This window comes from Rhinolophus sinicus, linkage group LG10, assembly GCF_036562045.2.
Source record: "Rhinolophus sinicus isolate RSC01 linkage group LG10, ASM3656204v1, whole genome shotgun sequence".
NCBI classification, from domain to species: Eukaryota; Metazoa; Chordata; class Mammalia; order Chiroptera; family Rhinolophidae; genus Rhinolophus; species Rhinolophus sinicus.
In genome coordinates this window covers 81743361-81759268 of record NC_133759.1, presented here as the reverse complement: position 1 = coordinate 81759268, position 15908 = coordinate 81743361, and the positions used below count along the sequence as shown (strand labels likewise).

At 38.9% G+C, this 15908-nt stretch overlaps 1 protein-coding gene across 1 annotated transcript in view; it reads left to right on the top strand.

Annotated features, from left to right (window-relative positions):
• The window catches only part of PFDN1 (prefoldin subunit 1), a 55212-nt gene that overhangs the window by 25245 nt on the left and 14059 nt on the right, over nucleotides 1-15908 (top strand). The window lies entirely within an intron of this gene.

Sequence of the window (15908 nt, the reverse complement as noted above, 5' to 3'; positions counted from 1 at the left end):
AGTAGTCAACTTTTAGGAAAAAAGTAATGATGTCACCATATCATATTAAATTAAAATGTATGCCTGCCAAGGTCATGTCACATAACTTGCATTTTTTCTAAATGGGTTAGAGCTATGAAGCAGTCATATTCATGGCAGTGTATAGGACGAAAAAAAAGTCTGTTGAAACTGTATGGAATTTTGAAGAAGATAGCATGCTGTGAACCTGAATGGATTTTCTCCATTGCCTTTGAATGAACATCTCGGTTCTTAAAAAAACAAAAATAAAAATGCAACATATATTTATTTATTTTTAATTTTTATTTTTTTTAAAGATTTTATTGGGGAAGGGGAACAGGACTTTATTGGGGAACAATGGTCAAATTGTTGTCCTTTCAATCTTAGTTGTGGGGGGTTCCGTTCAGCTTCAAGTTGTTGTTCTTTCAGTCTTAGTTGTGGAGGGCGCAGCTCAGCTCCAGGTCCAGTTGCCGTTGCTAGTTGCAGGGGGCACAGCCCACCATCCCTTGTGGGAGTCGAACCGGCAACCTTGTGGTTGAGAGGACAGGCTCCAACCAACTGAGCCATCCGGGAGCTCAGTGGCAGCTCAGCTCAAGGTGCCGTGTTCAATCTTAGTTGCAGGGGGCAGAGCCCACCATCCGTTGCGGGACTCGAGGAATTGAACTGGCAACCTGGTTGAGAGCCCACTGGCCCATGTGGGAATCGAACCGGCAGCCTTCGGAGTTAGGAGCACGGAGCTCTAACTGCCTGAGCCACCGGGCCGGCCCGCGACATATATTTAAACACATATTCTGGTGGAAGGGCATGAGCATGGATAATGATAATAGTAGTTAAAGGCTGTTGCTACGTCTTTTTTTTACATATTGTAATCTCTTTAACATAGATTGGGTTCTAGACACGGACTGAGTAGTAAACTGTAACTATTATTAAATAACTGCCTGAAGGATGGTGTCGCAGTGAGAAAAATGTTTTTTTGTGGGCTTTTTTTTTTTTTGAGGTAGGGAAAAAGATAGGTAAGAGTAACTTAGTAAAACTGGGGAAAATTGGAGTTTCTTATTAAAATGTCCATATACATTAAGACCTTTGATGAGATATTTTTCTTGGGCTTTGGTGAAAGCTGCATCCTGTATATAGTAAAAGTTGGACTGGACAAAAAGTTGGTTATTATTTCTTTGGGACCAAGATTTCCTGAGATGGGGGTGGATACAGTGACTTCATAGGTCACTTTATCTAATTAGTGTGAGTACTGTTTGAGGCAGTGGTTCAGAATCTGACTCAGCCCTCTGCTGAATTGGTGAGACACCCCCTGTATCCTCCTGGGGATTTCCTCAGGGGCACTGACTTGGCATAGCCTGGTGAGCATGTAGTGTCTTAGGTTACTTAGGCTTATTTTTGTTTGACTGCTGATGATTTAAACAAACTTGATAAGAGATTTAAACAAACTTAATAATAGTTTAGAAAGATGTATTGTAAAAACAAAACAAATAAGCAAACAAACAACAGTTGAGAAGAAAATTGTTATCCTGCAGTAATCAGGTTATTGTGTCCGATTTTATCATTTTTGTCAGTGCAGCTGTTCTAGATTGAATTGTATATCCTCTAGTGTTTTCAAACAAAAGAATCTTAACTTCAATCAAAACTGTTTCATGTAGATAACAAAAAATGTGTTTTTGCAACTGTGAGTAAATATATCTAAAAATTGTCCTGATGAATAAGTAGCAAGATGCAAAGTAATGTGTATATAATTTTCTTATAACCTCTGTGTTATGTAAATTGTAATAAGTTTGTGTTAACTTTTATAATTAAAAAATTAACCAGATAAAATTGCCACAGATGATGATTTTAGCAAATTAATCAGTTCTGGTGAGTATTAGGAAATTTTATTTTCCAAAAGTTTCCTTTCATGGAGTCTCTCAAATACTGGTAAAGTATTCTGTTACCTGTCAGATAATAGAAGTAGATTAGCTGGCTTGTTAGAACCTGTTTGAAATGCTAATTATAGCTATAAAAAGCTAGCAGAGTTAAACTCTAGCCTCTACCCTATGAAGTTATTTTGTCTTTTTTCTTTTGAATCTTTCATTTCACTGTTACTTATATTATGAAAGCAATATAAGTGCACTATAAAAGAAAAAAACAGTTATACAAAAAAATAAAACAGATTAAATGAAAATACAACTTTCTCTTCCTTGCACACCCTCAAATGTCACCTCTACAGTTTGGTGTGTATTGTTCCAAACTTTATTTCATAACACATTCATACTCTTATAGACACACTTTTGTGTAATAAAGAGGAATTATTCTCTATTTCCTGTTTCTCATCGTTTGATACTTTATCTTTCCACTTTAGTAATATGTATCTAGTTTATATTCAATTTCTTGTTTTCCAATTTCTCTTCCATTGTAGGTTCCTTATTACCCCAACATTCGATTATTGCATGACCCCTACCTCTACATTAAGCATACTCTCTAATACTGTCCTAACCTGTGTTTTTAATGGTATCTGACTTCCACGAAGTAATCCTGTATTTTGCCATTGCCATACCTTTATAGCTTTGTTACTTTTGTCTGAAATGTGTGCACACACCCACATGTGCACTCATGCACACATATACTTTGTTAATTGTAGTGTGCAGATTTTCTGCATTTTGTACTGATTTTTTTCTGCTTATTTAGTTAATTATTGGTATTTAGAGACTAATATCTGGGTACTTACTGTAAGTGCTCATTATTACACAGTTAAGACGATATGTTTCATTTTGCTTTATATGTTTAGGAATTTCTCGACTCTTAAAGATAACATGCCATTGACTTCTGGCTTCCATTGTTGCTATTGAGAAGTCATCTATCAGTCTGTTGTTCCTTTGTTTTTTTTCTCTCTGGCTTCTTTTGATATTCTCTCTCTCTCTTTTTTTTCCTTGCATTGTAGTTTATCTGGGATATGTTTAGGTGTGAATTTAGTCTTTTAATTTTTTTCTTAATTTCACTTGGGTTAAGTTGGGTTTCCTGAATGTGAGGATTGGTGTCTTTCATTAATTCTGGAAAATTCTTATTATCTCTGAATATTACTTCTTCCCTGCTTTCTCTATTAAATGATATTTCCTTCAGGAATTCTTTTCCCACCTTTAAACCAGCTGCCCCATCATTCTGAGTAGCTTTTTAACTGGTTTTTCTATCTCCAGCTTTATCCCTTCCAATCCTTTTAACATATTTAGGTTAGAATGACTTTTCTAAAGTGTTAAATTTGATTATATTACTCCTCTGTGTAAAACCCATCACTGTTCTTATGGTAAAGTTCAAATGGGCTACATACCTTTAAGGTTCTTTAGGAAACGAGTCCTGTTTGTTTCTCCCATTTCCCTAGTTTCCTCTGCCTTCTCTTACACTGTCTGTTCCAGTCATGCAGAAATACTGTTTTTAGAACTTGCTGTGCTTTCTTTGTTTCCATTAGGTCTTTGCTAAAGTAGTTCCTTCTGCCTGGGAACTTCCTCCTCATGCCCTTACCAGCTCCATTTATTAATCCTTAAGATCTTAGTTTAGGGCTACTTCTCCTGAGAAGCATTTTCTGATTCCTCGATCTTAAATTAGGTGCTTTTTCCTTGTTCTCCCTAATATTTTATTAGTTTCATAGCATAGTGTGGGAATTTGGGCATATGAGTACCAGTTGAAGTGATTAAAAATATGGTTTCCTGTGAACTTGGGAAGCTTGATACAGAGTCAGAGCTCTAAATAGTTTTTCCCAAAGCCTCCCAGTGTTGCTTCTTTCAAATATACGGTCTTCTTTTGGGCTCTATTATTTCTTGCCAGTGTAACCTGTTTCACATTAATCCTATTTAATTATCATCAGCATTGTTAATTTCTGCCTCATACCTTACAATTAAGTTGGGGAGGCACAATTTATCCATAACTCTGCAGGCAAAGGCCAGGCTTCTTCTATTTAGCGTGTTTTCATCTCTAAAGGAGTAAGATTGTTTTTGGTCTGGGTCCATAGGTCCAGTTTCTGATCAAAGTAGTTAAGTTGGCCTACGGTGTTTATGCCTCCTCTCCCCCCTACTAAGAGTCCACATAAATTACACTATGCATAAACTTTTCCATGACCTAGGTGCTGGTCTGATTTCAGGGTCTCTAATCTGAGAGCCCATTTCCATTAGTATTTCCTAGACTCCCTGTCTTCTTACTGTTTCTTTATATTTGCCCTCTCTATAGATTTTTTCCCCTAGTCTTTATTTACAAGTGCAAAGCTTACCTAGAATTTGTTTAACTTTTGATAACTGTTATGCTGTGCCTGCATTGTCAGCTAACCTGGTGGCCTCACCTACTGGCCCTTTCCTCTCATGGAGCAGAGATGGGGATGCTATAACCCTGCCCTCATGTCTCCTTGAGAAAGAGTTATTTACTTATTGGAAAAGTAAAGGACAAATACTGTCTTAACCTTGGGAAGATAGTCTTTCTTTTTAGAACTCCATATTTATATTTTCATACTCGTATGTTGGGTTATTCTTCAGACTATAATCACTTTATGGGGGTTGTTTAGGAAATATTTTCACAACAGACTCACAATGTGATAATGGTACATAGATTTTTATCTTTTCTTTATAAAGATGATAGATCAGGTTCTGGGAGGGAATATCAGAATTTCATCCTAATGGTAATTAGTAGACCAATGATGCTGATTCTATTCAAGAGAAAATATAAAATAGTGGCTTTAGTATGATAGAGTAACCAGGTTATTCATGTCACTGAGGGAATTCTCTATTTTTAAAGAATATTGATAACTGTTTAAAGACAATGGCCAAGTATATAATACATAATACAGTATATTATGTTATTATAAAAGTACAAAAGCATAATTTTTTAAATGGCATGGATGTAATTGGAATTTGGAATTATGACTGAGTTTCATCTGTCTTTGTAAAAGTAATCTTCTTTTTGAAATATACAGCATTACTACAAAGAGAAAGTAGAAGTCTTTTTTTTTTTTTTTTGAAAATTCAGTTTTACTTAAAGTTGAGTTAAAACCTTGTTGCTAGATTGAGGAGATATATAGAGTGAAAAATACATCCTATATTTTTGCTCACTTTTTGGGGGTTGAGAGGGAAATAATTGTGGACTTCTTTTACAGTCAGGAAGCCTTAGATTCAGCATTCAGATAAGCTAGAGCTCAATTCCTGACCCCTTGCCTTATGAATCTCAACTATTTGGAATCCGTGAGATAAGTGTAAGCGTTCAGTGATGTATTTGAACACGTTTGGACCACAATACTCTACGTTCTCTCTCTTGTGCCAGGTGGGGGACCAAACAGTTCCTGCTTCAGGCTCAACTGCCTTCAGTTTCAAGTCCCCATTGTATTTTAGGCACTTGCATGTACTGCTTGACCATCTTCCTTCCCTCTATCTCTGACATAGTCACTGCCCCTTTCACCATCCTGGTTAGCTCAGCAGTAACAGAATAAAAATACGAATAAAGACTCCCAGGCTATTCTGGCCTGCGTAATGCCACTTTTGACGCAGAATATTACACACGCAGGGTTGTGAAATAGCCCTCCAGCCCATGCTATAAGTAAAATCTAAGAAACTGTGTAAAAGTCCTGACTCTTCCTCAAAAATGACAATTTTGGTCAGACGGTGGTTCCTGAAACAAGTAGGAATAGTGGCACGAGAACTGGAGAGGAGGTGCCTGTGACACTGCAGTTGGCTGAGTTCTGAGACTGATGAGAAAATGTTTTGGAGAAGTTCTCATGATTGAGGAGAGTTTACTCTGCCTATTGAGGATCATTTTTTCCATAGCATGGGTGTTGACTGGTAGGCACTTGGGTGGCTGTCCAGTTTTTACTTCATTTCTGAGCTGGTACCATTGTGCACATGCTGGAAGCCCCTCCTTGGAGGTAATGTGAAGTGGACACTCCTCAATGATAGGCACCGATTCTTGTCTGTTTTCAGTGAAGAGAGAAGGGCAGGTGAGAGCAGAGCCAGTGATAGAATGTTTTTTATACATTAAACAAGAATTACACCCAATGGATCATCTGTTTGCATAGCTCAAAATTTAGAATCCATTAAAAAATTAGTAATTTATTCATTTTGTAGTGAAACATAGCATTTACAGAAATATAGAAATATATATTAAAATACATATAGCTTAGTCAATACTTATAAAGCAAACACCTGCAACAGTTATCGCAGGCCAAGAAATAAAAAGCTGGCAGGATACCAGAGCCCCTTTTCCCTCCTCCCTTCCTCCCCCCCACCACCCCGCAACCAGGTAACTACTTCCTGAGCCTTTGTGATAATTATTTCCTTATCTTAAAATATAGTTTTACTACCTATGTATGTATCCCCAAAACAGTATAATTTAATGTTGCCTGTTTTTGAACTTTATCTGAACAAAATCACTGTATTTTTTGCTTTGCTTCTTTTGCTCGGCATTGTGTTTTGAATTTCCTCGAGATAGTGATTTGTTCATTTGCATTGAGTATAGTATTCCACCATGCAGACGTACCACGATTTATCTTTCCAGATGGTCCATTTTTACCCTTTACAAGTCAGGATGTTCTCATAAAGTGTTTGCACAGTATAACCTCTTAGTCTCTTTCTCAGGGGAGGGAGGTAGTTTTCAGAGACATCCTCCCACCCCAACCCAGAAAAGTTTGAGTCCTGGAGAGAAGTATAAGATGTCTGCTCTAAAAATTAGCTTGATTTCCCACCTTCAGTAGTAGCAAAATAGCGAGGTACTTCTGAGTGTCTATTTTTTAAAAATTAAAAACAAACAGACAATTGCAAGTTATTAAATTAATCTCTTTTCTGTTGTTTTAACTTGGGAGTCTTGGGTGGAGTTTCTCTTATTGTCCCATACATTGGGATTTCAGATATGAATACTTAATCTCTTTATAGAGTTCATTTGCATTCTCAACGTTTATAAAAATGGATGTTAGTTTTAAAATAGTTTTTAGTTATTTAAGACTTAAGTCTAAAAGAGCCTGACGGTTGGAAACTATAGAGTTTATAATGAACCATATATATTTTCTATGTCCTGGTATCTTAGGGCTTAACGTAGCTGTGTAATCCTTCTCTGTAGCTTTCAGAGGAGAATAGGCACGAGTCTGAAAAAGCCCATATATCGCTCGTTTTCTGGTTGAGTGTTCGTTATTGGTTGAATTATCAATATTATCCATGCCTTGGTCAGTGTATATGTGTTATTTAAGCAACTACAAGTTGCTTGTGATCCAAGTGCTAATGTTTGCCCAAATGTAAACTATCTATGGTATATTTCATTTCCTCAACAGAAATATTTCAGGTCTGGTAAGAACTTAGATGTAAACAGTTCAGATAGATTTGCCCTATTAACTAGAGAGCCTTTCTTATTTATCAGTAAATATATATATTAACAGATATTTTACATACATACTCTTTTGATCTGTTCACTGATGTGCATCTTATTTTATGATTAAGATAAAAGAAAGGTTTTCATTCCCGTTACAAGAGCAGAGTTCAGCTTTTTGAATCTCGGTTCAGTTATTCTTTTCTTCCAGGATACATTCCCGGGGTGCCTTGATTCCCCTCCTTGGAATACTTGTCTGTACCCATACCAGACTATCCACACACCACATACATAAACGTTGAGTGCTTTAGAGGGTTGTTGGCCGCAACCTTCACTACTGTTTGCTTTATATGGTCTATACTTTTCTCGGTGTCTAACCATAAATACTTGTCCATAGCCTCCTCCCTCCCATGCCTGAGTTCCTCCAGTCATTTGCAGCATGTCTAGAGAATGATTTCTTTTGATGAGTTAGACTTTGAATTTTCTTTCATATTATTGCCTGCTTCCCTGCTCTTGTAACTAGATGATAAGGTGAAGTTAATCAGTACACTTTTCTTTACCCCAGATTTTCACTCTGATCAGTAAATCACAGGTCTCTAACCTGCAGTAATAGATACTGGCTAGAAGTGAGTTGCTCGATACTCAGTGTGGACAAGGCCACACCTATATTAATGAGCATGTGCATGTCTGCTCAAAAGAGCAAGATGCAGACTGATGTTAGAACCATAAATAGAGATCTCCAAGTCTGCTAGATTTACAGCAAAGCGTTCATTACCCTAAATTCCTAATTTAAATACCTTCTGCTGAGTTAGGAGTTCTGAATTCTAGCCCATGCTCTACTCTAAGCCTCAGGTCCTCACTGCATTATTTGGGATTAGGATATCTAGGGTCACTTCTGTTAAGTTTATCATTTTAACCTTGGTCTTTTTCTGAATTGCCACTTTAGGAGCAAAAATGCCTCCTTCAAATGAAAAGAGGAAAAGCAAAACAAAGCAGTATAAAAAACCGGTTTTCTTCCATGTCCAGATCATTACGTTAACTTAAAAAGTTCATTGGAATCCTGTTTTTGAAGCGAAAATAAAACTAGTCTGCCTACAGCTTTGCCAGCTAAAATGTAATACAAGGTGGCAGCATCTCCTTTGATGCCTTTGTAGTAGTTCCTTAAATTACTGATGTGCACGTGATGGCTTAAAGGTAGTTCATATTAGGTATCACCTGTTTTAGAGATAATTTTGTATAGAGCTGTGTATTAGCTTATTAACTGCACATATATAAAATAACATACTCAGGAAGACGGCATTTTATTCATTGGTAGTGCTTTATCTTATACTCTCTTAAAATGGATGAATAGTGGCAAAAAATGTTGAGAAATGTTGATAAATTCCTTGAGTGTATATGGACACTTTTATAAGTGGTATCTTATTAAATTTTGTAAAATGTATTTTTATGAATTTTAATCAGTCGGTACAGATAGTTATACTACTTTTAGGACTTTGTTATTTTTATTTTACCATTTAATTCATTTCTCAAAGAATTTTCACTACATTATTTCATTTATAAATAGAGTGTCTATGAGTGCTGATGCCTTGCTATTAATAGTGATTAGTTAGAGGAGCTTCTCCCACCTCACTTTGTCTTGCTTTCAAACAAATCTCTCACCTGCCATCAGCATAATAAAAATATTTGAATTCCATCACTATTCATGAAGCCATTCTTTTGAGAACATAATTATCGTGTGAGGAATTTTTCCAAAATGAACACAGATGCATTGTACTCCTAACTTTTGTGTAAAACAATGTAGTTCATTTTATTCTGCTTTTGTTTTTAAGAAAACACATGTGAGGGTGGAACAGTACGCTGGGTCAGGAAGCATTATCGGTTTCCACTGATGTTTCATACGTACTCTGTTTTTATATGAGACTCTAAAAGCTCAAACTCTGTGTGATGCTATAAAGACATGGAAAATGATTCTTCCTTAGGGTTGGAGGAAGTGATGACTAGTGTTTTTTTTGCTGGTAGTATCTGATAATCCCCCCTCCCTTCAGCTATTCTAGGCATGTTTAGTTGTCAGGCGTTGTCGGACTAAATTGCTAAAAATAACAAATAAGGGGGAGGCTGTTCTAAGGCCAGCTCTTGCCACTGTCTGTAATCTGTTTAATTTAGTTCCTCGGGAGAAAGGGCAAAAGGAACATGGTGCTATTCTCATTGAATGGATTTCTTGTCTACAGTGCTGACAAGAACATTGTTTGAGCTCTCCTTTTCCCAAACCCCACAGGGCTCACGTACCCACATCCACTTACATTGTAGTCAGAGGTGGGGCTCAAGGAGCATGCTCTCATCAGTGGTTGTGCTAGAGAGTAAGCAGGCGAATGTGGTCTTTTGCTCTTCTTTTAATGTGGCTTTTGACAGTAGAAATGTGCAGTTAGTCTGTGAGAGAGGGGGAGAGGGAGGGCCCTGAGGTGGTGGTTAGAAATGGGGGAGTTGGTGTGAGAATAAAGAAATCTTTGTATTTAGTACTCTCTCCCAACTCCGTGTGCAGAGGCAGGTTGTTTGATAAAATTGATCATACGGGTGACTCCTGTATACCTGCGTGTAATTTTAACCCACAGTTTCAGCATAAAGCTCTACTTGGATTTGGCTCTTGCCCTCTCTGTGCCTTAACTTCTTCCTCATAATAGAAATAACTTTCTGTTAAATAGAGATAGCAATCTAGTACTTGTATATAAAGCTATCCAAGATCACTGAAAGAATAATTTAAATGCCTTTTCTAACCTCTGCTAGGTATTTACCAGTGGTGGAGTAAAAACTAGGAGCAAATTTTCAGTTATATTTTTCTAGTGACTCACCTGAGGGCTTATTGGTCTTTATACTCTGAAGTTACTTATTGATTTTTTTTTCTCTTCTGTATCCGAGGTCCTATCGAAAATTCTTTCCTTTGTGTAATTTTTTTTCAGTCTGAACCTAGCACCAAAAAAAAAAAAGATTGCTTTTATTAGAGATTCTTGGGGAGCGGGTGTCTGGGAAAAGCCTGTACTAATGAAGATCCTGGCATTTACGTAAAGGTTTGAGATCTAAGCACTTGGGGGCACACTGCAGGCTTTGGGACTGTTTGCTTTCAGACATTTAAGTTGCCAACCTGCCTTGCTCCCTAACTTAATGAAATAATAATTCTAACTGAACTAAAGGGTCTCAAATGTACAATTTAGAACACAGTGTTCAAGATTATCTATGCTTGGGCGGACAGGTGGCTCCATTGGTTGAAGCACAGGCTCTCAACCACAAGGTTGCTGGGATGGTGGGCTGCGCCCCCTGCAACTACCAATGGCAACTGGACCTGGAGCTGAGCTGCGCCCTCCACAACTAAGACTGAAAGGACAACAACTTGACTTGGAAAAATCCTGGAAGTATACACTGTTTCCCAATAAAGTCCTGTTCCCCTTCCCCAATAAAATCATTTAAAAAAAAAGATTATCTATGCTCTGTAGATGGTAAGGTCTTTGAGTCATGTGGAATGACATATATGGCAGCACTTTAAATCGTTATAAGTAGCACAAGACATATCATTCGTGGTCACGTTTAATCAGCTCTAGAACTTTGTAAAGAAAAACATCACTTTCCACTCAGAGCCTGCACTACCTTTGGAGTTCAAATTCAAAGCCTTCTTTAGAGCAGACTCTTATCTTCTCTCTGGAGAAGGCACGAGAAGCAAAGAAAAGACAGGTGGTGTTGGAAAACTGGATCAAGTTTTGAACTCAATTGTAAAATATTTGTTGCCTACATTTTTAAGCTTTGATGTTTTCAATATCAGAGGCTGAACTTTTTCACTTAAAATTGATTTTTGCTTCCTTTGGGAAGACTAAACAATTGCAAGATTCATGACATAAGACTTTGGCCAATAATAATTGTTAGATAGACCAGAAACAGTGTATGCATATTTTTAAAAAAGCATTATTCAATGTTTGTTGCTGTCTTCATTCTACAGATTACTTTGGGATTATGTCGAACCATGGAGGGTTTTGTTCTTTCTTTCAATCTTATACATTAAGGAACCTACAGTCTATTGTACTTATGTGCCATGCACTATTATTAGAGGCAATGAAGACAAAATTAGCAAAGGGCCTGATGGCATCGAGCTTATATTCTGGAGAATGGGAGGGGAGACAGATAATAAATAATAAAATTGAGGAATGCTGTAAAGAAAAACAGTACAGGGTACGGAGACAGAGAATGATGGGAGTATATAAGCTCTTTCACGTAGTATTGACAGTGAAGTAGTATTCACCTTTCTCTGATAAGGTGATATTTGAGCAGAGGCCTGAGGGAGTGCAGGAGCAGCTATGTGTACATCTGGGAGAAGAGGGCTCCAAGCAGAGGGAATAGCAAGTATAAAAAGCCGGAGATGAGGGCATCATGATGAGTTGGGAGGCCACCAAGGAAGCCAGTTCCACTGGAGCTGATGAGCACGGTAGAGAATAGTAGGAGAGGAAATCAGAGAGGTAGCAGGGAATAGACTGCACAGGGCCATGTAGACCATATTAAGGATTTTGGATGTGCTCTGAAATTGGGAGTTTGGGGAAGGTTTTGCACAGAGGAATAACGTGATCTGATTTCCTTTTTAAAAGGAACACTCTGGCTGCTGTGTTGAGACTGGATTACAGGGGGCAAGGGTGGAAGCAAGGAGAAGTGTTAGGAGGCGGTCGCATTTCCAAGTGAGAGATGGATGGTGACTTGGACCAGGTGGTGACAGTGGAGGTGGTCAGACTATCTGTTGTAAAGTAGAGCCACGATGATGGGGTGTAGGGATGAAAGGGGACTCAAAATTTTGGACCTCTGAGGAAGGAGTCATACATACCTCCTTGCTCACTCACCATATATCACTCATTCTCTTGTCAGATCTAGAAAGAGTTCATGGGAGAGGGTGTATTTCACCTGGGCCTTGAAGGTCAGTTAGAATTTTGCGAATTTTACTGATAGGGCTAGGGCAGAGGAGAGAGAGCATTACAAATCAAAGAAATAGTGTGGACAAAAGTCTGGAAGTGAAAGTGGTGGAGTGGAGGTTTAGAGTGAGAACTGAGGCTGGAAAGGTCTGAGGGAAAGGAGTTCAGGCTAAAATTAATGATTTCAGCATTGTTTCTACTCACTTTGTATAAGCACTGCTTATTCTGGGCAAGTAGTTATTCCCAGTGCCAGTGCTATTTGTTCAGAGAGGTTTCCACACAACATTCCAGGGGTACTGGGCTCCACAGAAATTCCCTATGTTTATGGGAACAGATGTGTGTTTGATAATTCATAGAGCAGTGTTTCCTGGACAATTTTCACGTTTCAAAAGTAATTTTATTTTATTTAAAAAAAAATTTTTTTTAAAGATTTTATTGGGGAAGGGGAATAGGACTTTATTGGGGAACTGTGTACTTCACAGTGTCTACTTCCAGGACTTTTTTCCAAGTCAAGTTGTTGTCCTTTCCATCTTAGTTGTGGAGGGTGCCGTTCAGCTTCAAGTTGTCCTTTCCATCTTAGTTGTGGAGGGCGCAGCTCAGCTCCAGGTCCAGTTGCCGTTGCTAGTTGCAGGGGGCGCAGCCAACCATCTCTTGCGAGAGTTGAACCGGCAACCTTGTGGTTGAGAGGATGCGCTCCAACCAACTGAGCCATCCAGGAGCTCAGCAGGAGCTCAGCTCAAGGTGCCGTGTTCAACCTTAGTTGCAGGGGGCAGAGCCCACCATCCCTTGCGGGACTCGAGGAGTTGAACTGGCAACCTTGTGGTTGAGAGCCCACTGGCCCATGTGGGAATCGAACCAGCAGCCTTCGGAGTTAGGAGCACGGAGCTCCAACCACCTGAGCCACCAGGCCGGCCCTCAAAAGTAATTTTAAAAGCAAATTGAAAGTTTGGTTTGGGCCCCGTTAACCTTTGAGATACTATTAGACACCCAAGTAGAGATGTTGACTAGACAGTTGAACAGATGAATCTGGAACTCCAGTCTAGTGAAGTAAAATTGAGAATTGTGAATTACAGTCATAGAACTGGGTTAGGTCAACTAAGGAGACAAGGTAGCTAGAGAAGGGATGAACGAGGTTCCTGGGCTGTGCCCAAGGGCTCTGCAGCGGGATGTAAAACTCTTTACGGAGGTGTAGACAGTGTAGTGAGTCCAGAGAACTGAATGAAGACCACATGCGCAGGCCTCTGCTGAGAACCGGCCAGCTGAAGGGAACACCTGCCTTCGTGGTCCAGGCCTTTGGTTTTGTGGCGGCAGCAGGGGCTGTCAGCTCCATTAGACCTGAGTTGCAAGTGCTTTGTGGCCTTCCCTTACCAGCACTGACCCTGGGCAGGCCGGTCTGCTGAGCAACGCAGGTTTGTTCCCTCGGGGAGGGAAGGGAAGAAAAGATAGAGGCTGATATCAAGATAGGCTCAGAACTGAGCCCTCTGTCTGTGGGACCACATTGCAGGGAGTGGTTGAATACAGTTCATTTAGAGCACAGGAGAAAGGAAACCCTGCTATATATCTGTGATACCTAGAGTAAAATTTGATGTAAGTGGCTACATGGGTGAAAGCAAACATGCCTACTAGTTTTGAAGATTAAACATCCCCTAAAGGGATTTTATAATGATTAGTACCTTCACTGTCCCCTACATATACTCACACATAGATTGTACTTTCCTGCTGTCTTTCAGTATATACTAATACAAGCTTTGATGCTTAGAATATTTTTTGAATTCATCTTAAAAATCCTTAGCAACTATTAGGGTCTGCTTTTCTTTGATATGCATAACATAATGCTGTGGCATAACTAAAAATATGAATTCTGGAATCAAACGAATATGAATTTGAACTCTGACTCTGCCACTTACTCCCACTTGGGTAAATTACTTAGTATCTCTAAACCTAAATATCCTCTGCTGTAAAACAGCAACAACGGTGTTGATAGACAGACAATAAATATTTATCTCCTGCCTAAGTATGGAGCCAACTGAAAGGCAGATTGATAAAAACATTGTTAGATATTTTACCTTTATTACTGGTAAAGATTAGGTTGAAGGATGTGGCTTAGGTATGCAGCAAAAATAATGGTTTCTAAAACTGATCCAGAATTAGGCACACAAACTAGATGAACTTACCCAGTAAATCTAGAAGTGTGGGGCAACCACAGGTCTCTCTCTGCAGAAGCAGGTAGAGCCTGTCACACTCAGGGAGATGTGTACTTTCTGCACACAGGAGATCCTGGAAGTAGAAAGAGCTGAGCCACAGTTCCTTTTCCCAAACACACCAATCAGAAAAGCCACCAGGCTCCCTAAGAGTAGATTGCGGAGGCCAGGACTGTAGCTAATTAAAACTCAGGAGGATGAGCATGTCTCCCTTACAAAAAGCACCTACATACTTTGTAAAATAGTATGGGTAAATCACTTGATACTTTGCCTGGCACACAGTAAACAGTGGGTAAATGCAGGATTTTGTTATTTGCATATGGTGGATACTCAGTAGCTCTTTACGGATTAAGCATATCGCTACCAAGTGTTTGTAAGGTAAAGTTGTATTTTTTTAATTTGGGAAAAAAGTAAAGATACACAAATGTACAAAGCTAATTTAACAAACACCTGTGAACTCACCACCCAGATAACGAATGTTAACATTTTGTAACATTTACTCTTACTTTGGTTTGTTTTTTACAAAAATAAAACAATACTAATGAAAATGAAGCCTCCTTTGTAACCTCCCGCCCAGCCCTGCCTCAGTCTCATTCCCATTCACCAGCAGCAACTACTAACAGGTATTTGGTGTGTAGCTGCCCATTCCGTATTTCATAGCATCTTCTATTCAGATGGCATCATGTTGTTCATATCTTTCAATAACCTGCTTTTTTTGAGCTCTCCCCACACTAATACATGTATGTAGTTCATTCATTTAATTGCTGTAGAGTATGCTATAAGAATGTGTAACTTTCTAGATTTTATTCAAAGGACCCATTGTTGATAGCTTCAGTATACACCCTGTTAGTGTGGCCAACGGGCTGGTGCCTCCTTCCACATGTAGCATAAATACAGCCATTGGCAGGGCTAATCGATGGGCTTACGTATGCAAGTGGCAGCAGGTTAGTGATATCCTTTGCTCGTATTTCCTAAGAGATGTGGGTTCTGTGGTGAAGCCATCATAAACTTGGCAGCCTCTGCCCATGTTTTAGAAATGGAGACCGTGTGTACTTCACAGAGCCAGAACCATAATGAGGGAAGAAGAGGGCGATCAGAGTGGAAACCGGGGCTCCGGATTCTAGATGCCAACCACTATTATCATTCAGTTTTACTGTGAAAGAAACGGGGATTCCTAGTCTGTGGTTAGATACTCCCAGTAGCTGGGCCTTCTAATATCAGTGGTCCTTTTCTTATAAAATGATAAGGTCCCCAAACACCAACTCTGAGTAAAGAGATTATCAGTGGTTTCTAAGTGGCCTCGCATCTGGAAATTGAAGAAAGGGCAAAATGAAAACCATTCCTTGAATCATGTTTGCAAAGAGAAGTGTGCCAAGTGCTCTTTTATTACTCCAGGGTCATTATAAACTTAATTGGTATTATGTCAGCTACTTAGATCAGAGCCAATAGCATATTAAACTCC